Consider the following 20516-nt stretch of genomic DNA (forward strand, 5'->3'; position numbering starts at 1 on the left):
CATATCCTATCAAAGGGTCGGAGACAGCTGTGTGCCCCTCCCGAGAACAGTTCATATAGACGGAAAGGATGGGGACATAGTCACTGTCACCTACGACAAGCCACACTACGTACCTGTAAGCAAGAAATATATTGAAAACATTCTGGTTGAGCTTAAAACGTATCAGAATGAAAACATTGAATTTACTTATGGCAAAACGATTGTAAAACTCCACGTTAGACTCACCAAAACCTCTCTACAAAGATAATATTAGTATTATATATTTTTATAAACATAATACAAATAAATTTAAATAGGGTTATGGACCATCAACATCTCGACCCTAACCGCTATGTCTCATACTATGTTGATCAAGTGGGTAATGGACTACCCGGCTATTATGGATCCCCGACCATGTACGGTAAAATACAGTAAGTGAGGTTGTAGCCAATGCTATGACCAGAAGGGCGTCACCAGATGCAGAGCATCAAGGAGGCTCGGGGCTTATGATGTTGTCTCGAAGACCAAAAAAGAGACCTCCGGGTATAAGGCGCAGGCTTGCTTCTAAAAAGCGGAGGTTAACAGTTAAAAGAAACTCAGTAAGTCAAAGACGTGGTACAGTGAGGAGGTCTGGACCAAAAACGACAAAAATACTCTGAAGTATTTTCTAAAAGAACAAGCACCATGGGATGTTCGCTACCTGCAAATAGCATATCGTCCAAAACCAGCAGATTGTTTTTATGAGGAGGGAGAAGTTCATCATCAGACAGGGATTCAGGTTTTCCTTCAACAAACTTGAGTTTTATTGTCTTCAATAATTCATCATACAGAGGTTGATAACAAGAATAACACCACACAACATTATCAGGCTTTTGAGATAACATGTTCAGAATTCTCTAAAATACTTTTTACAAAGCAAGTTTTACCACTATTTGATGGGCCTGCGATTTAGGCTGAAAATGGCAGTTGCAAACGGGGGTCAAAATCAGCTACAGCAGTCATTATATCTTAAGCTTTAAGACACACTGGGGGGGCTTGTAGCATAAGTCAGTAGCCAAAGGGCAATGTGGTCCCGTCAGGCAATAGCAGTCTCTTGTCATAGACTACCCTGAATCTTTTAGTAAGTGGGGTGTTCCTTAGATGGAAGCCCTTTTTATCCCTAACAATTTTTTTGTAGGAGCTCGAAATCTCCAAGTCACTATTCCTGTTGTTTATGAAACCCTCGACCAAGCGTGTGATTGATTCCAAGTTTACACGCGGGGCATTTTCATAGTTTTGAGTCACGCCTTTGGCTTTCAACACCACGTGATTGTCTTTAGTCCTAAAAGCATAGCTTTCGGGTCCACATGAGGACCATTCTGTGATATGGTCACCCTCTTCAAGTTCACTCGTTAAACCACCCAGATAGTCGCCAAGTGGGGGGTTCCAATCACCCTGTTTGCTTACATAGACCACAGAGTCTGTGTCGTGGTAAAGAACCCGCCTCTGAAGCTGTTCCATGAGGGTGTACAGTTCAAGTCGGCAATAGGCCGTGGTAAATGCTGCAATAAACACACTTACATTACCCGGGGGTAGAACCCACTTCTGGTTGCACCTCAATTGCACCAGGGCAATGTCTTGACTCAAGAATGAAAAATGTGAAATTTCGTATTCGTCCGAAAAAACAAATTCCAAAAATTCTTTGGGGTCTTTAATGATCGACGTTGTTAACATATTGCATCTCTGCGATAATTTGCCCCAAAGTGAGTTGCCCATCTCTAGAGCCTTAGAGAATTCAACTGTGACCCATACACCTGTCAGGGCTCTTTCTTGATCTGAGTGATCACAAGGGTTTTGCTGGTTGTTGTTTTCACTGCAGGTGCGACAAAGGGGAAAGAAAAGTTTTCCTTGAGGGCCCCTGTAAGTAAACACTGGTATAAACAAACCCCTAGGAGGGTAGACAGTTGCTTTGATCAGACCAAAATAGTTTTGGGGTAAGTCAAAGTCGCGGTGAATAATTTCCGGATGCCCCATACATTACATGAGGATAAAGGGATGTAAAATCTACATATCCTATTGTCTCGTCGGGTTGCGCTACATACCGCAAGGTCAAAACATTGGTACGGCCTCCATACAAGGCCTGTCGTGGTCCCAGGGGTTCTAGTGTGTCATAGCTGGAAAGGAAGGCTTGAACATGAGGATCAGACTTTTTGAGGGCTGTCCATTCGTGCTCCCACAAAACCACAACTTTTAACCTGTAAGTAGCCTGGAAAGAATCCAATTTGTCTTGAAACCGTTGATACATTTCCACAAGTCTTTTGGGTTAGGACACACATGGCCTGGGGCACAAAGCAAGATTTACAACCGTGGAAGAAACAACCGTTGTACTCATACGATAGGTTTTCATGCACGCCGATGCAATAGTTATACAACTCCAGGGGTCAATGCCTGCATCTTTGATTACTTCTCTGAATCTGAGGCATCCTTCACCAAGTATAACCACATCATTGTCACAGTATGATTCCATCTCTTTATGGAAATCAAAGGGGCCATGTCTTACTGTCTCGTACCATGTCATGAATCTCTCACGCTCTTTGGGAGACATTTGATCACACCTGTACATTTCGGGGCAGGGATACGATCCAATATAATGTAGATTCTCCTCAGATGTGAAGAAGTGCGGGGAACCAGCCTTTCACAGAGTTTTCAAAACCCAAGGCCTCTGGCATTTGAGCCAATCTCATGGGTAAGAAGCTTAAACTGTCAATCTATCTCTGGTTGAAGGCGGGGTCTACAAAACACAAGATTTTACTACCTTGAGCTATGACACTGGGTGCAACGCCTTGCTGTATCAAGGGGTTCAGAAGAAGGTCATAGGCTCGAGCATTGTGTGCTATAAACGTGAAGTTTCTGTATTGGGGTTTTCTAAAGTGTTTTAGAAAGAACAGTGCACAATTGGGTCCCTCGGCCGACCACTTTTCACCCTTGAAAGTCATGGTAGATACAAAAATAGGCAAATGAACCCCTGATTGCTGATTTGTCTCAAAATCATATAACACTTTATTTCTCTGAATGTTCAACTTCAGCCACGGGCTGAATATAACACTTGTGTTGCACTTCTTGAACCACTTCAGTGTCTGCTTTTCAAAGGCCCTTTACAGATTGAGCAATGTATGATTCCACACACATGCGGTTTAGGGCTATCTATTTTAAGGTTGTAATTACAATGGCATTTTGGGCATTTCTTGTTAATGTCACAGCTGCTTACAGATTTACAGGCCTTGGGGTGCCATGTTTCAATTTTGTGTTTTTCGTAACAGTAGGCCGAACGACATGTGCGGTGGCAATCCTCACAGGGTGTCAAGTGTAAGGGTTGCATAGGACAATTTTTATCCAGACATACTGAACAGTTATAACGGCACGAGTGCCCCCCCATTCGGGTGTAGCCGGTATGGCAGGATGGACACACATATGGTGCGCCTAAAAACGCTGTGATGTTAGTAACGGCATAGTAATGTTCGTTTTGCACATAAAAGTACAGAGTCTGAGGATGAGGTTGGGGGTTGTTTTGGAATTTCAAGAGAGCTGCATTAGCTCTACTGTGGTACAAAACCACAATCTGGATATTCAGAAAGTTTTCAAATTTGAGTATGTCAGAGAAAGCCACAGCATCCTGTATACCGTTGTAACGCCGCTAGATCAGTACATCCCGGGTTGAGTAAATGGGACAGACCTATTGCAAAGCATAGCTTATTACCGGGATTGTGAACGTTTATGAGGTAGGCCCTTTTATTGCTTATGATTTCTGATAGCATAATGCAATCTAGCTTCCTACTCTGCCCACCACCACCCAGGGGTTGACGTATTATTTGCACTACAAGCTCGAGGGTCCTATCGGCTATGACGGATACATTTGACTGAACAAGTCGTTCTAGCAGGGCGATAAATTGTTCCAGATCTGCTTCGCCATTGGTCAAAATAAGAGATACCGTGTTATGCAGGCAATCTCCACAAATTTCCAACTGTAAGACATCACGTGGTTCGCCATAATCTCTAGCCCTGTCTAACAGTTTGTTCAGAGTGTCCAATATCATTACGTAAAACACAGCATAGTCAAGATTTTGATTCACCCATGCGAAATTGAAAAACTGTCGAATCTCTGTATTGTTGAATTGATTTCGGCACACAACACGAACACTTCTATCCATACCGTTTCCATCCTGATTTATTAGACAATTTTCCAATTCCTCAAAAACATCATATTGCGTTTCAGACTCTTCGGACATGGGTGTTAATGTCTGGTTTTGAGGGGTGTGTGTTGCAGAATTAGATCTCAGGCTCTCGTTCATCTGGGTAATTAGCGATATGAGGGCTTCGGGAATCTGTGATAACAGGTTTTCATCGGACGGCCCTGACTCATTCATACGATTAATAATTTCTATGAGTTCGGCTGGAATCTGTGATAATATGCTTTCATCTATCGGTATTATGTCTGTTACCCCCGCCTCATTCAAATGGTTAATTATAGCTTGGAATTCTGGCGGTATCTGGGATAAGAGGTTTTCAACTGTCTCGCCTAGGTCTGTTGGGTCAGCCATTTGGATAATTAATGATGTGTGTTCTTGGGTTATTCTGGAAGGATCCGTGTTACATATATGCTTTTAACGCCTGTATTTGCGTTTTTTTAATCGGATTGCTATTTAACATACGCGGAATTGCTCTATGCCAGAAGGATATATCCTGACGGTATTGGCGCTCTAGTAAAACACGCACACGTCTGTGTAGCAAAACCTTTCGGGATTTTAGAGCCCTGGAAAAGGCTGTGAAAAACCTAGCTTGTTCTATTTCAGATCCATCTGTTGTCACCACAGAATTGGCAGAATCAAGAAGGTTGGCCGCATCCCATAATAACCGGTCGTCTGCCTCGGAAATGTCATTTATAACGTTGAAATCCTCCGGTTTGGTTGTTCATTGGGAATGTTCGGTGAGCTGGAATCCTCCTCGTGCTCTAGATGTGTGAGGTCTTTGGTGCCGTTATACGCCGGGGAGGAGTCTGAAAGAAAATAATACATACAAAATAGGTTATTAAACATAAATATGTTAGATAAAAAATGTCAAATACATTTCAGGTATAATACTATATATTAACAATACATAATTAAATTACCTCAGCTTTTTTGACGAGGGCTGTTCTGACAAATCGCGTAAACCGGGGGGCTTGACTTTTGTCACCAAGAATTCCCGATTCTGCCAGGCCTGTCTCGTTGGAGCCTGAAAAAACATTATTTGTCCTTGTTTTAACATATTCAAGCCTAAAATGTATAAATAATAAAATATGTATAAATAATAATATAATGGTTTCATATCGTGTCCATGGAGCGCCGTCTCGTAAATTCCCTACCCTGTCGTACTTTTCCGGAGGGGTTGATTCTGAGCAATGTATTTGCGCCCGAGTTGTGCGTTGTTTGCTTGGGTTAGGAATATGGAGCGAGCTGGTGGAGATTCCCAGGGGAGTTGACCGGACGTTTAAAACCTCTGTTCTCGGTGTGTTCGAAAAAACGTTCGTACAGTACGGGAGAATTGAATCTGTGTCATCGGATGTGTCATCTGCTCTTCCGAAGCCGTTCAGGGTCCATATGGACCCCGTTATTCTTCTTGGCTGTATGTCAGCTGTAAACACACAAAAAATAGCTTTTAATATAGGGTGCACACGTTTTGTTTTGAATGTATAAATATTCGTGTGTATGTGATTATTGGACTTACGTCTACAATAATGTGACGGGGTTTGGCTGCATGCGATTTGCTCCTGAGAATCGCCGTCTAACGCTGTCTGTTCCAGATCATTTATCCCTCTGAGCAGCTGCGTAAATGTTGGAGACCCTACAAACGTTAGATAATATTAACGTTAGATAATATTAACATTTTTTACGATAAGAATACGTGCATTGACCCACGTTTAAAACACATATAACTCCATGTTTAATATTACAATAACATCCTTCATGTTCAAACAATTCCACGCATCCAAATCTAATATATATATAATATATATATTTTCATTAACTCAACTCCAGAATGCTCCATTAGGACGGATTCACAGATGATCCTTTTAAATGTTCAGTCCGATAACTATTCGGGGTTGCTGGCCTGTGGGTTTGTAGCTGCGCTAAAGCGGTGCTAACATAGTGGATCGGACACTCGCTCCTCGGTCTTGGCTCAAAAGGAGAGATACTACGGAATGCATTTACAGGGCATGTTGGGGTGACGTTTTTTCGGGCGATATCCTGTATGCAACACCCTGTATATTTTGGTTTAGATTACAAAGGTAGTGATTTCAAACAACAGGAGGGGTGTCGAGACAGGAAGACATGACCCTTTTGATTTCCTACATCCTCAGGGTTAGCACCTTGGAGGGTGTCCGATGATTTCCTACATCCTCAGGGTTAGCACCTTGGAGGGTGTCCGATGATTTCCTACATCCTCAGGGTTAGCACCTTTGACGGTGTCCGATGTAAATTTATAGACCGGGGTGGGGGCACCGTTAGTATATGCGCTGATTAGAAATATCAATGTTTACCCCCGGGGTCGGTCTATACATGGTGTATTCTTTCTGGGGGCAGGTTGACTTTTTAGCCTTCACATCCTCTGAGATAAATTAGGATTTGAAAGGCATATGTGTTCATGAATCGAAAGTCCCCATTTTAAGAGACGCCGTCACACTTTTTGATGGGGTAGGCAGATATCTGTACATACCGTTTCCATGATAGTGCAAACCTTGGTTTCAAACGACCCCTGCAGAGAGAGAGCCTTGAGTGCAGATGCCTGGGCATTGTTGAACACACACCCCCTACCTTTTGTTTTTGAAACACACACACACGCACGCCAGCACACGCACGCACATGGCTTTTCCGTAAGTCTTTTTTCTTCACTACAGACCGGGGTGGGAGAGAAAACGAGAGCTTACCATTCATTAACCTCATAGTCAGTCCGCCCCCCGCATGCGGTAGCGTAAATACAGCCTCAAGCTCATTACCATAACGCAACGTTAGCGATTTCTAAAAATCGCAAATGAAATGAAATAAATATGCCTGTTCTCAAGCTTATCCTTTTCTTAACAATCCTGTCGTCTCAGATTTTCAAAATATGCTTTAGAACCAGAGAAAATCACTAATTTGTGTAAGAGTGGTGATAGCTAGCTTAGCATTAGCGTTAGCATTTAGCACGCAACATATTCACAAAAACCAGCCAAGGAATCAAATAAAATAATTTACCTTTGAAGAACTTCAGATGTTTCAATGAGGAGACTCTCAGTTACATAGCAGATGTCCAGTTTTTCCTGAAAGATTCTTGTGTAGGACACATCGTTCCGTTTTGTTACTTTGCATTTGGCTACCGAAACTAACCGAAAATTCAGTCACCTACATGTCGAACTTTTTTCCGAATTAACTCCATAATATCGACTGAAACATGGAAAACGTTGTTTGAATCAATCATGAAGGTGGTTTGTCATATTTCTCTCCATTGAAAGCACCGTCCTTGTAGCCTGGTTTGTTCTGAGATTTGAATGGAAAAATACCGGGACCTGACTTTTGCGCACCAATTGCCACACAGACACCAAGGGGGACACTTGGCAATTGTAGTCTCTTATGGTCAATCTTCCAATGATATGCCTACAAATACGTCACAATGCTGCAAAGACCTTGGGGAAACAAGAGAAAGAGTCCGTTCATTCCTGTCGCATTCACAGCCATATAAGGCGATCATGGAAAACGTAGCCTCAGAAATCCTGTGCATTTCCTGGTCGGTCATACATCTTGGTTTTGCCCGAAGCATTTGTTCTAAGGGACTCACAGTGAAAATCTTTGCATTTCTGGAAACGTAAGACTGTCTTCTTTCCAAAACTATCAATTCCAAGCATATTCGAGCATCTTTTCGTGACAAAATATTGCGCTTAAAACGGGCACGTCTTTTTATCCAAAAATGAAATACTGCCCCTAGAGTCTTAACAGGTTTTAAGGGGTGAGATACCATTTTAAAACCATTTTATTTCATTCAAATATTAAGTACATACAGTTTAAAACCTCTACGGGATTGCTGTCCCTAAACTGGGATGATTGTTGTTAACGTGCTCTAATGTGACTAGAATGACTCTGTATACAGCAGCCAACTTTCCGGGACAGACATGTCTTTATATGGTCTTTATTTATATTCTTGTTCATTCTTGTTAATCTAACTACAGTGTCCAATTTACAGTAGCCATTACAGAGAAACAATACCATGCTATTGTTTGAGGAGAGTGCACAACAACAAAACACTTATCTCGGCAACTGGTTTAATACATTCCCCTCTGAAGGTAAATAATGTACTTTCATTCAGTAATGTTGCTTTGATTCGTCATCCTGATGGCCTCAGAGATAAAATGTAGCATAGGTTTGATTGATTAAAAAATATATATTTTAAAATGTAGGAACTGGGTTCTACAGGTTGAACCTCTGACGTACACTCTAAGGGAAGTCGAAGCTGAGACAAAGACAGCATCTTTAATCATGTGGTTCAATCGCAACAGCCATTGTCTACATTGTGGGAGGCAACCCGTTAGTTCAAACCCTAAATAAACATTCCTGTTTCTAACTTCTAATGACTACTGAAAAGTCCAAATTCAACCCTTCCTTATAAGATAACATTGTTGGACTAGTAACCGGAAGGTTGCGAGTTCAAACCCCCGAGCTGACAAGGTACAAATCTGTCGTTCTGCCCCTGAACAGGCAGTTAACCCACTGTTCCTAGGCCGTCATTGAAAATAAGAATTTGTTCTTAACTGACTTGCCTGGTTAAATAAAGGTTAAAAAAAATATTAAAAGCAAAATCACAATCATTATTTCAAATAAATTATCAACACAGTAATACGTTTTGGTAAATGGCTAGAAAAAGGAATTCAAAATAAAATATCAAATCTAGAGGTAAAAATACATTGTTCCTTTTGATAGTGGTAAATTGTTATTAGTATTATTAACATAATATTCAATAATTCCACCTTTCCAAATGATTGCGTTCTCTACATATAACACCAGCATTTACATCCACTGGAGAAATAAAATAGATTTTTGGAACAGGGAGATGGAATAGGGGCTTGCTCCGTCCACTCCACGCATCGACCTGGTATTGCAGTACCTCCAGGAACGGTGCACCCCCTGTCGTTGTAAATATAAATCAGACGTTGATACGTTTTAATTTGTTACATCTCTCTCAAACAGCACATATGTGATTCACTGTAGAAGCACTGGTCCTCTTACATTTTAATTCCAGGTTGCATATTACAATATTTAAGGGCATATCAGATGGTCTCTTCTGACCATAACAGTCACACCAAGCATAGGGTTGGTTGGTATAAGATTGAAATGGGAAAATAATGTAACCATGAAAACCCTATGAAATAGTTCCCCAATACCGTCTGATGTATATATTTAATGTATTACATGAATGGTGACCACAACCCTTCCAACAATACATTTAAATCATGTTTTACTGTGATTGTTTCCACCCTGCTGAATGTATTCAATGTATTCCATTTCAAATGTGTCTCCCAGTGCAGCTTTACTTCCAGGCTATTATGACACATCTGTCAGTTTCTTCTATGTTTCTAGGCCCAGTACAATGGAAAACATAGTTTTTTGGTCACTACCATTCCACGGCAATACCATTCTATATTTTTTTAAATTGTACTACAATCCTACATTTTTGTATGGGCTGTTCTTCACATCAGGGTGCTGCTGCAGGTTCTCTGCGTCTCTTGACCATGTCAGGCGGGCCGGGCACAAAGCTCAAGACGCCTCTCCACTTTCCTCCGGTAGTTATTTAACAAGCTGATAACACATCACTCCTGACAGACACAAGCAAAAACTCTTGCATAAATGTAGCAGCCTAAACACCTAATCATTAGTGATCTGACATGCTGTATTACATGGAAACTGTAGGCTACTAACAACAGCAGTTACATAGTCTAGTTTACTATGGTCCCATCCCTCTGGCCAGGGTAAACAAAGTGATAATGTTGTGTATTGTATATACAGTATTTCACTTCAAACATTTAATTATAATTTAATTATACACAAGAGAAAAAAAGTGGTTGCCCATCGGGGTGGCAGGGTAGCCTAGTGGTTAGAGTGTAAAGGAGGCAGGTAGCCTAGTGGTTAGAGTGTAGAGGAGGCAGGTAGCCTAGTGGTTAGAGTGTAAAGGAAGCAGGTAGCCTAGTGGTTAGAGTGTAAAGGAAGCAGGTAGCCTAGTGGTTAGAGTGTAGAGGAGGCAGGTAGCCTAGTGGTTAGAGTGTAAAGGAGGCCTAGTGGTTAGAGTGTAAAGGAGGCAGGTAGCTAGTGGTTAGAGTGTAAAGGAGGCAGGTAGCCTAGTGGTTAGAGTGTAGCCTAGTGGTTAGAGTGTAAAGGAAGCAGGTAGCCTAGTGGTTAGAGTGTAGAGGAGGCAGGTAGCCTAGCCTAGTGGTTAGGTTAGGCAGGTAGCCTAGTGGTAGAGGAGGCAGGTAGCCTAGTGGTTAGTGGTTAGAGTGTAGAGAGGTAGCCTAGTGGTTAGAGTGTAAAGGAGGCAGGTAGCCTAGTGGTTAGAGTGTAGAGGAGGCAGGTAGCCTAGTGGTTAGAGTGTAAAGGAAGCAGGTAGCCTAGTGGTTAGAGTGTAGAGGAGGCAGGTAGCCTAGTGGTTAGAGTGTAAAGGAGGCAGGTAGCCTAGTGGTTAGAGTGTAGAGGAGGCAGGTAGCCTAGTGGTTAGAGTGTAGGAGGCAGGTAGCCTAGTGGTTAGAGTGTAGAGGAGGCAGGTAGCCTAGTGGTTAGAGTGTAGAGGAGGCAGGTAGCCTAGTGGTTAGAGTGTAGAGGAGGCAGGTAGCCTAGTGGTTAGAGTGTAGAGGAGGCAGGTTGCTCCAGGCAGGTAGCCTAGTGGTTAGGAGGCAGGTAGCCTAGTAGAGTAGAGAGGCAGGTAGCCTAGTGGTTAGAGTGTAGAGGAGGCAGGTAGCCTAGTGGTTAGAGTGTAAGGAGGCAGGTAGCCTAGTGGTTAGAGTGTAAAGAGAGGAGGCAGGTAGCCTAGTGGTTAGAGTGTAGAGGAGGCAGGTAGCCTAGTGGTTAGAGTGTAGGAGGCAGGTAGTGCCTAGTGGTTAGAGTGTTGGACTAGTGGTTAGAGTAAAGGTTGTGATCAAATCCCTCAAATCCCTGCTGACAAGGTAAAAATCTGTTGTTCTCCCCTGAACAAAGCAGTTAACCCACTGTTCCTAGGCCGTCACTAGTAAGTTAAATAAAGGTTTTTTAAACTAATGATCAAATCCCTGAGCTGACAAGGTAAAAATCTGTTGTTCTCCCACAATGAACAAAGCAGTTAACCCACTGTTCCTAGGCCGTCATTGAAAATAAGAATTTGTTCTAGTTGACGTGACTAGTTAAATAAAGGTATTTTTAAACTTAATGTACAAACATTTTTCAGTAATTTTAATCCACCCAAACTTGCTGTCATTCTTTTACGAGACATCACATCATCTTTATCTCAGCACAAAACAGTTGAAACACCTTCCTAATATTGAGTTGCAGCCTTTGTCCTGTGTGGATTTTTTGAAAAGTCAGAGCAGGTGTATTTTTAACTTTGATAGAAGATTGAAAACTCATCCTTGGAACCATTCAACAAACCTTGTGGGCAGTGGTTTGCAGATGGATACACTGCTGCCATGAGACCTCTGTAGCTCAAATGTGTGATCTTCCTGCTGTTGCTCTCTGGAATTAGGTTTTCTCCTGTGTTTTCATTCCTTGCCCACTGCAACCCAGAGAGGCTGTCTCAACATGGTCTCCTGTGTGAATAACATCAGAATAACTAGTCAGTTGGTATTGGTAAAAATAAACCTGTTATGTCAGATCAAAAAGACTGGTCCTGATTAAATGAAGATTTCATGGTACAAAAAAATATATAATTGCACAAAAGGTTCACAGACTTTCAAGCAGCACTGTATATATTTGCCACTGCTCGACTAAAAAAAGCTTGGTCGACCAACATCTATCCACCAAACAATCGACCAGTTGACTAAATGAGGTCAGCCATTTAGGCCAAAAGGGGCCAAGGGATGAATTATATGAGTCATTAATCGGTATCAGATTTTTTTGGTCCTCCAATAATCGGTATCCGCGTTGAAAAATCATAATCGGTAGACCTCTAATCAAAAGGGTTAGTAACTACAGACTCATTTCATAGAACTTCAAAACACTGGCAGTTTGTCTACTTCACTTCTTGAGTCTACTCTCTAATCACTCCAGATAACCCAGTTGTTCAGGGATGTGTGATGTCAGAATGACAGAAGTCAATCTATCAATAGACTGGTCATAACTTAAGGAGGTCTAATTTATGAAGATATAGTTAGAACCTGTTCTTACCATGAGAAACAGATTTCCCAATCTTCTCCTCCTCTTCTTCATCTTTAATGTTGACATTCAGCTCCAGTGTTTGACTGCAGTCTTCCAGCTTCACTGATGCCATCTCTGGATCCTGCAGTGCAAACTGGGCTCCACTGTCACAATCAGGACCCAGTGACTGTAGGTTTGGACTCAGTGTGGAAGGAGAGAGGCAGGCTGGGTTTGGCCTCACTGTTGATGTTACCGGCCTCAGACTTAATCTGAGTCGGCCAGTAGTAATAAAGAGACGCGGACACAAAAGTTAGTCTTGAAAGTTCTGGCACTTTCTTTATTCTAAAACGATATTATATCAGGTAGCTAAGCATTGACAACAAACCATTCAATTAATTTCAAATTAGACGAGGCTACGCGACGTAAATGCACAAAACCTATAGTAGATTTCCTAAATTCACGTACAGAGCGTTCAGAAAGTATTCAGACTCCTTGACTTCTCCACGTTTTGTTACGTTACAGCCTCATTATAAATTGATTCAATAGTTTTTTTCCCTCACCAATCTACAGACGATACCCCATAATGACAAAGCAAAAACATGTTTTTAGATTTTATTTCTCCAAATGTATTAAAAATTACCAACTGAAATATCACATTTACATAAGTATTCAGACCCTTTACTCAGTACTTTTTTGGAGCACCTTTGGCAGTGATTACAGCCTCGAGTCTTCTAGGGTATGACGCTACAAGCTTGGCACACCTGTATTTGGGGAGTTTCTCCCATTCTTCTCTGCATTTCCTCTCAAGCTCTGTCAGGTTGGATGGTGAGCATCGCTGAACGGCCATTTTCAGGTCTCTCCAGGGATGTTCGATCTGGTTCAAGTCAGGGGTCTGGCTGGGCCACTCAAAGACATTTAGAGACTTGTCCCAAAGCCACTCCTGCATTGTCTTGGCTGTGTGCTTAGGGCTGTTGTCCTGTTGGAAGGTGAACCTTCACCCCAGTCTGAGGTCCTTGGAAGGTTTTCATTAAGGATCTCTCTGTAATTTGCTCCATTCATCTTTCCCTCGATTCTGACTAGTCTCGAAGTCCCTGCCGCTGAAAAACATCCCCACAGCATGATGATGCCACCACCATGCTTCACTGTAGGGATGGTGTCAGGTTTTCTCCAGATGTGTTTCATCAGACCAGAGAATCTTGTTTCTCATGGTCTGAGAGTCCTTTAGGTGCCTTTTGGCAAACTCCAAGCGGGCTGTCATGTGCCTTTTACTAAGGACTGGCTTCCGTCTGGACACTGCCATAAAGTGTGGTGGAGTTCTGCAGAGATGGTTGTCCTTCTAGAAGGTTCTCCCATCTCCACAGAGGAACTCTGGAGCTCTGTCAGAATGACCATTGGGTTCTTGGTCACCTCCCTGACCAAGGCCCTTCTACTTGATTACTCAGTTTGGCCGGGGGGCCAGCTCTAGGAAGAGTCAATCCTGTCTCAGAGCTCTGCGGACAAATCCTTCGACCTCATGGCTTGGTTTTTGCTCTGACGTGCACTGTCAAATGTGGGACCTTATATAGACAGGTGTGTGCCTTTCCAAATCATGTCCAATCAATTGAATTTACCACAGGTGGACAACAATCAAGTTGTAGAAACATCTCAAGGATGATCAATGGAAACAGGATGCACCTGAGCTTAATGTTAAGTCTGTTAATGTTTAGGTCACCTGACCTCAATTCTGAGTCTTATAGCAAAGGGTCCGAATACTTATGTAAATAAAGAGTTTGTTATGTTTGCAAACAAATCTAAAAATCTGTTTTCACTTTGTCATTATGGCATATTGTGTGTAGATTGATGAGGAAAATGTCAATTGAATCCATTTTAGAATAAGGCTAAAGTAACAAAATGTGGAAAAGGGGAAGGGGTCTGAATACTTTCAGAATGCACTGTAAGGAACTGACAACTCGTTCTCATTCTGAGAAATAAGGTTGGCCACTTGATTTTAACATCTGAACAAAGTGGACAGGCTAACATGCTTTTCAAACAGTTGGAGACAGACAGAAGGGTGTGTTCATAACAATTCAACTGTTCAACCTTGTTATCTAGCAAATGGATCCAAATTGGCTAAACTTGAAATATAAAGATTAGCTGGCTAGTCACTAGCACGTGGGCTTGAGAGGTTTTTGAGGCCTGTGTTAATGGTGGACCTCTGTCCAGATCTGCGGACCCCCTAATTTTTGCCGTTGGGCTTCGATGGATATTGTCATTTATTGGCATAGTAACAAATCCCTAACTTGCAATACCAAAATCTAAACAACCCTCTAATTGGCAGAGAAAACATTTAGCTGTTTTAAAGCTCATTTCCTGCAATTCAATTCTAAACCTGTTTTGTGTGTTTATATACCCCCCTCCCTCTCTCTCCCCCAATATCCATCTGGACCTTTGCCACCTAGGAAATGTGTCAAAGTCCTGCAATAAGAGCTACGAAGCTAATATTTGTGTTAACTCTTGGTAATTGTTTTCTGTGGGTGTCACCCGTTTCAAGGGTGCATATATGAATGCCCCCAATGCAATTTTGCGTTCTAAAACCGCCAGTGTGATTTCAACAGTTTTTTTCTAGTTATTTTTTTATCTTTTCAATAAAAAAAAATAAATAGGCAAGTCAGTTAAGAACAAATTCTTATTTACAATTATGGCCTATACCGGCCAAACCTGGAGGACGCTGGGCCAATTGTGCGCCGCCCTATGGGACTCAATAATGAAACGAATTCATTATTGTAATTCATTTTAAATTGAGTAACAATCGAACCATGTTTAGCGTTATCTAGTCCAGACATGGCATGATAACACTTTTGTATCAGTTTGCGTGACTTTCAATGAGGGACTTTTATTTTGAGGGAGAACCGCAAATTCCACTATTGTGGCTAATCGTTATTGTAGCTATCTTCACATACGTAGGGACAAGCGGGTACCAGCGCTGTTTCCAGCAGATGGACGGAGACGTTGGCCACATTCCGATAGGAAAGTATTATGTAGAACAAACATGCCTCCGATTCTAAGGAATCATGTCAGTTCTATTCAAAGCATTTCTATCTGCAACTTTCCAAAACGTTTTTGTTCTGAACATCCCCAGGCGAAACCAACTGAGCTATATACGAACCTGGAAAGCCTCACATATGAACGTGTGGTAGACTCCGCATCGTGCTTGTAAAATATTGTTTTGCACGTTCTTCACACACTCAGTTTGGCACAAAACCTTTCCCAAACGTGATAATACCTTGACGGGTGTGTTATCTAACATGTTATGTTCTTTCGATATTAGACCTTTTAAACGTGCTATTACATACCTGTAGTAATAAAGAGAAAAGGACAGCACAGTTCAGGCGTTTTCTTTATTGTAAAGAATGGTGTGCGCCTGCCGAAACTTCCTGTTCCCGCCACTACCACAGTGTTCCTAATAGCGACATCTATTGGATTGATGGACTTACTACTTTTGTAGATGATCTTTATTTTCGGTGATTGTGGAGGCCAGGTCATCTGATGCAGCACTCCATCACTGTCCTTCTTGGTCAAATAGCACTTACACAGCATTGTCCTGTTGTTAATTTAAATTCCATTAATTAAACAAAATCATTATATTTACCCCCAAAACTACAATGATTCAGTAGGTCAATAAAGTTGCAGTACTCTAGCAGGTCTCACAGCTGCTTATGATTGACAAAACATGTTAGAGAATAGGTCCGCTTTAGCTTTGTGATGCTCCTTTCAACTTCCTGTCTTGTTCAGCTTCAGAAAAACAGTAAATATGTCACTTGAAACATGTTTTTTTGGTAATTGATTGTGCAGAAGAGAAGAGTTTGACCAGTATAAATTCATGTACAACCTTAATTTTTTATTGGCAGATAAATTAATCAGGTTTCAATTGTTATCCAAACATATTCATCATTAATGATTAAAATAACAAATGTAGTTTTAAAATACAATTTAATAAACAAAAAGTCTCCACCCAAACTAATGGTGAAAACTGATCATCACACCATCTCTATCTGATACATGTTGTGCCATCTCATTCTCACAGAAAACTGCAGAGGGAAGCAGTACCACCCAGTCAACCAGCCTCACAGAGGGTATTCAACCCTAAAGGAAAATCTAAGGTGCTCTAAATATCTTTACAGTAGAAGCTATCAAAACACACCAAAACTGACCAGGTGCATACTGATCAGTAAAGTAAAGAGAGGCTAACATTCTATAACACTCTCTTTCCTCTGCACAGTTCTCTCAAAGTGAGAAACAATAGGACTAAATTAGAGTGTGTTACAACTTCTTGATAATTAAGTGATGGAATTATTTTAATCTACACTAGTCAGAGAACTGATGAAGATTCTCACATTTATGTATGTTGGTGTCTTTTTAGGTGGCCATGTTGAGAGAAACTCTTCCAACAGAGCAGGAGTAAAGCTTCTCTCCTGTGTGTATACATACGTTGGTGTTAAGTTGCTCTGCTGAGAGAAAATATTCTCGCAGTCAGAACAGGAGTAGGGCTTCTCTCCAGTGTTGAATTGGGAACTGTCAGAGCAGAGATACAGATTCTCTCCTGTGTGTATTTTTAGCTTTGATAGAATTGGGAAAATCTCCTCAATGTAGGCAGTGGTGAGACCTCTTAGCTCTGATCTTCCTGCTGTTGCTCTCTGGATATAGATAATGTCTCAATATGGTCTCCTGTGTGAACAACATCAGAAGAACAAGTCAGTTGGTGTGAAACACCAGAAGCTTGTTATTTTCAGGCTTTGACTTCCTCTCTGCCTTTTCCCTGAAAAACAGATGCTTCCGGTGTTCGTTGACTCCGCTGAGGGTGCAGGTACCGAGACCAAAACCCCAAAGAGCAATGCAGAAGCACAGTGGTAGTAAATACTCCCTAGAAGGAAGGAACCTAGGAATAAACCTAGACAGCAACCAGGCTCCGAGCAGTGGCCAGGCTCTGGCTGGGCCACTCAAGGATATTACGAGACTTGCCCAGAAGCCCCTCCTGCGTTGTCTTGACTGTGTGTTTAGGGTTGTTGACCTGTTGGCTGGTGAACCTTAACCCCAGTCTGAAGTCCTACACACACTCTGGAGCAGGTTTTCATCAAGCATCTCTCTGACATCTACTGTCAACTGTGGGACCTTATATAGACAGGTGTGTGCCGTTACAAATCATGTCCAATCAATTTAATTTACCACAGGTGGACTCTAATCAAGTTGTAGAAACATCAAGGATAATCAATGGAAACAGGATGCACCAGAGCTCAATTTCAAGTCTGATAGCCAAAGGTCTGAATACTTATGTAAATAAGTGTTTGTTTAAATTTGTGTTTTTTTTCAAACATTTCTAAAAACGTGTTTTCATTGGTATTATGGGGTATTGTGTGTAGATTGCTGAGGAAAACGTTTTATTTAATACCTTTTGGAATAAGGCTATAAAGTAACAACATGTGGAAAAAGTCAAAGGGGTCTAAATACTTTCGAAAGCACTCTAACTAATTTAGAAAAACGGGATTGTCTTCTTGTCCTCCTTTTTAATGTTACAAATAACAATGAATATCAACAACTCTGTCTCTGTTATATGTTTCTTTCTAGTAGGCATTTTCCCATCTTGGAGTCTGAGACCTTGTGGAAATCTGTCGTGGAGAAATAATGTATGACAATTTAGACACTACGTTACCCTATAGTAGTTTTCATCATCATGCTTTCCATGGTTTAAGCCTATAGCTAGCTATGCCTATATTGTTTTCATTTATCAGCTAACTTACCATGGTAAGCCTATAGCTAGCTATGCCTTGCTAACTAGTTATTGTGTAATCCAGCTAGCTATAAAAGTGCATGCTAACACGAAAGATATGTATAACTAACCCAAGATTGACCACACCAATGGGGACCATTGGAACTTATTTCCAATGCAATGAACGAAAAATTACCCAAGATTATTATGAAGGCAAGCCGTAAATTCCACTGATGTGGATAATCGTTATTGTGGCTAGCTTCACACAAAGGTGAGCCCAGCTAGCATATCATAGCTATTTGTCAGCTTCAGGTTAGGTAACTTAGCTAGCTACAGTTGCTAGTCAAGGTTAGAAAGCTACCTAGCTAATCCAAACAAAACTCAACATACTACATGGAAAGTATATTCTGTACAATGTGATATGGTAACTAGTTAGCAGGCCTAACAATAACGCCAGCTAACGTTAGCTAGCTATGGTTATGGCACTGCAGTTAGCTAGCAGGCCAAAATGCGAACTAACTTCCTCGTTCAGCAGAATTCATGTATCCCCAAAAGAAAACGAAACTAAATCAACGGAAAACGTACCTTTTCTCTCTCCTGTCTTGACGCTTTTTTTCGCGTCAATCTATAGTATCATGTCAAAATTTTGCACACTGACCTTTTCGACTCCTGTTCTAAAGAAAATAATAAACTTTTTACTCAATACATTTTCCATGACACCCAAAAGTACTCATTTCATTCCGAATGCTTAGCAGGACAGGAAAATGGTCCAATTCACAGTTACCAAGAGAACAACCCTGGTCATCCAGGTCGGTGGACTTACTAAACATAAATGCTTTGTTTGTAAATTGTCTTAGTGTTGGTGTGCCCCTGGCTATTAAATCATGTTTTGAATTTTTTTGAATTGTAATTTATTTGGTTTACAATTGTGCCATCTGGTTCGTTTAATATAAGGAATGTGAATAATATTTTTTACTTTTGATACTTAAGTATATTTAAAACCCTTATACTTTGACTCAAGTATTTTACTAGACGACTTTCACTTTTACAATTAAGGTATCTTTACTTTTACTGAAGTATAACAACTGGGTACTTTTCCCACCACTGGCTATTGGTTCCCTGTAATTACAAGTAGCACCCCACCAGATAGACTTCATTATTACTGGCCAAATCCTGTGTAACACCTAGTAATTACATTGTACTTGTGCAGATATTAAATATACTCTGTGTTGTACTAGTGTATTTGTTCTCCCACTTGGATGTCATTTTCACAAGCTTTAAATTTAGGGCCAGGTTGTCAGGGTGGGTAATGTACAGGTACACATTAATTACTCCTAAAGATGTACTTAATTTTAACTAGCTAAATCCTGTGTAAGAACTCGAAATTACATCGTATTTAGGCAAACATTACATGTGCTTTGAAAGTGTCGTATTCCTCATCTGGGATGAGACTCGTTTTAGATCTGTTTTTGTAAGCTCAACCAAGTAAACCCAGATGGTTTCAGTAATTATATCTATATTTATTTACCAGGTAAATTGACTGAGAACACATTCTCATTTACAGCAAGAACCTGGGGAATAGTTACAGTGGAGAGGAGGGGGGATGAATGAGCCAATTGGAAGCTAGGGATGATTAAGGTGGCCATGATGGTATGAGGGCCAGATTGGGAATTTAGCCAGGACCCTGGGGTAAACACCCCTACTCTTATGAAAAGTGGCTTGGGATATATATAGTGACCGCAGAGAGTCAGGGTACCCGTTTAAGGTCCCACCCGAAAGATGGCACACAGGGAAATGTCTCCAATAACTGTCCTGGGGCATTATGATTTTTATTTTAGACCAGAGGAAAGACTGCCTCCTTCTGGCACTCCAACACCACTTCCAGCAGCATCTGTTTTCCCATCCAGAGATCGACCAGGACCAACCCTGCTTAGCTTCAGAGGCTAGCTAGCAGGGGGGTATATTGCTGGCAATTATTAATTAGAGCCTATAATAAGGACCTCATGAAAGGAAGTGTTACCAGCATCTCTTCTTTATGTATATGCTGGTGTGCTTTAAAAAACCCAAGAGTCAATGTCCGCATCCCCGTCTAAATCAAATTAGCTTAATAATGAAAAATCCCAATCAAAAGCCTTCTGGTTCAGCTAGAGATGTATTTTTGAATTGGCTGTGGCTCAATTCAACACATCCACTGATGTCAGCCTTCCGCATCTGTGGTGGAAGGTGGCAGAGCTGCGGTGTTGTTTGTCAGACCAGGAGACACTAACTTCTGTCTGTAGCCTACAAGGTGAGACTCACGAACAAGTACATTTTGCTCTAGGATGCCCACAAGTGTCTGAAGGTAGCAGGTACAAGTTTTTTAAATGTTTTATGTTGAGACATATATATTGAAAAAGGGGTTAAATACAGGTAAACATATGTTTTACTGATCTTTC

The 20516-nt window shown here is 41.2% G+C and overlaps 1 long non-coding RNA gene and 1 pseudogene across 1 annotated transcript; one reads left to right on the forward strand and one right to left on the reverse strand.

Moving 5' to 3' along the window:
- Nucleotides 1-752: 752 nt before the first annotated feature.
- LOC135569080 (uncharacterized) lies at nucleotides 753-15775 on the reverse strand. The gene is made up of 6 exons (XR_010462822.1): nucleotides 15671-15775; nucleotides 12369-12607; nucleotides 5722-5838; nucleotides 5360-5628; nucleotides 5126-5229; nucleotides 753-5011 (listed from the first exon to the last, which is right to left on the reverse strand). It is a non-coding gene; the product is annotated as an uncharacterized LOC135569080 (long non-coding RNA).
- LOC135569081 (U2 spliceosomal RNA) lies at nucleotides 9010-9151 on the forward strand (annotated as a pseudogene).
- Nucleotides 15776-20516: the final 4741 nt, after the last annotated feature.

Source organism: Oncorhynchus nerka, unplaced genomic scaffold (assembly GCF_034236695.1).
Source record: "Oncorhynchus nerka isolate Pitt River unplaced genomic scaffold, Oner_Uvic_2.0 unplaced_scaffold_1213, whole genome shotgun sequence".
Classification (NCBI taxonomy): domain Eukaryota; kingdom Metazoa; phylum Chordata; class Actinopteri; order Salmoniformes; family Salmonidae; genus Oncorhynchus; species Oncorhynchus nerka.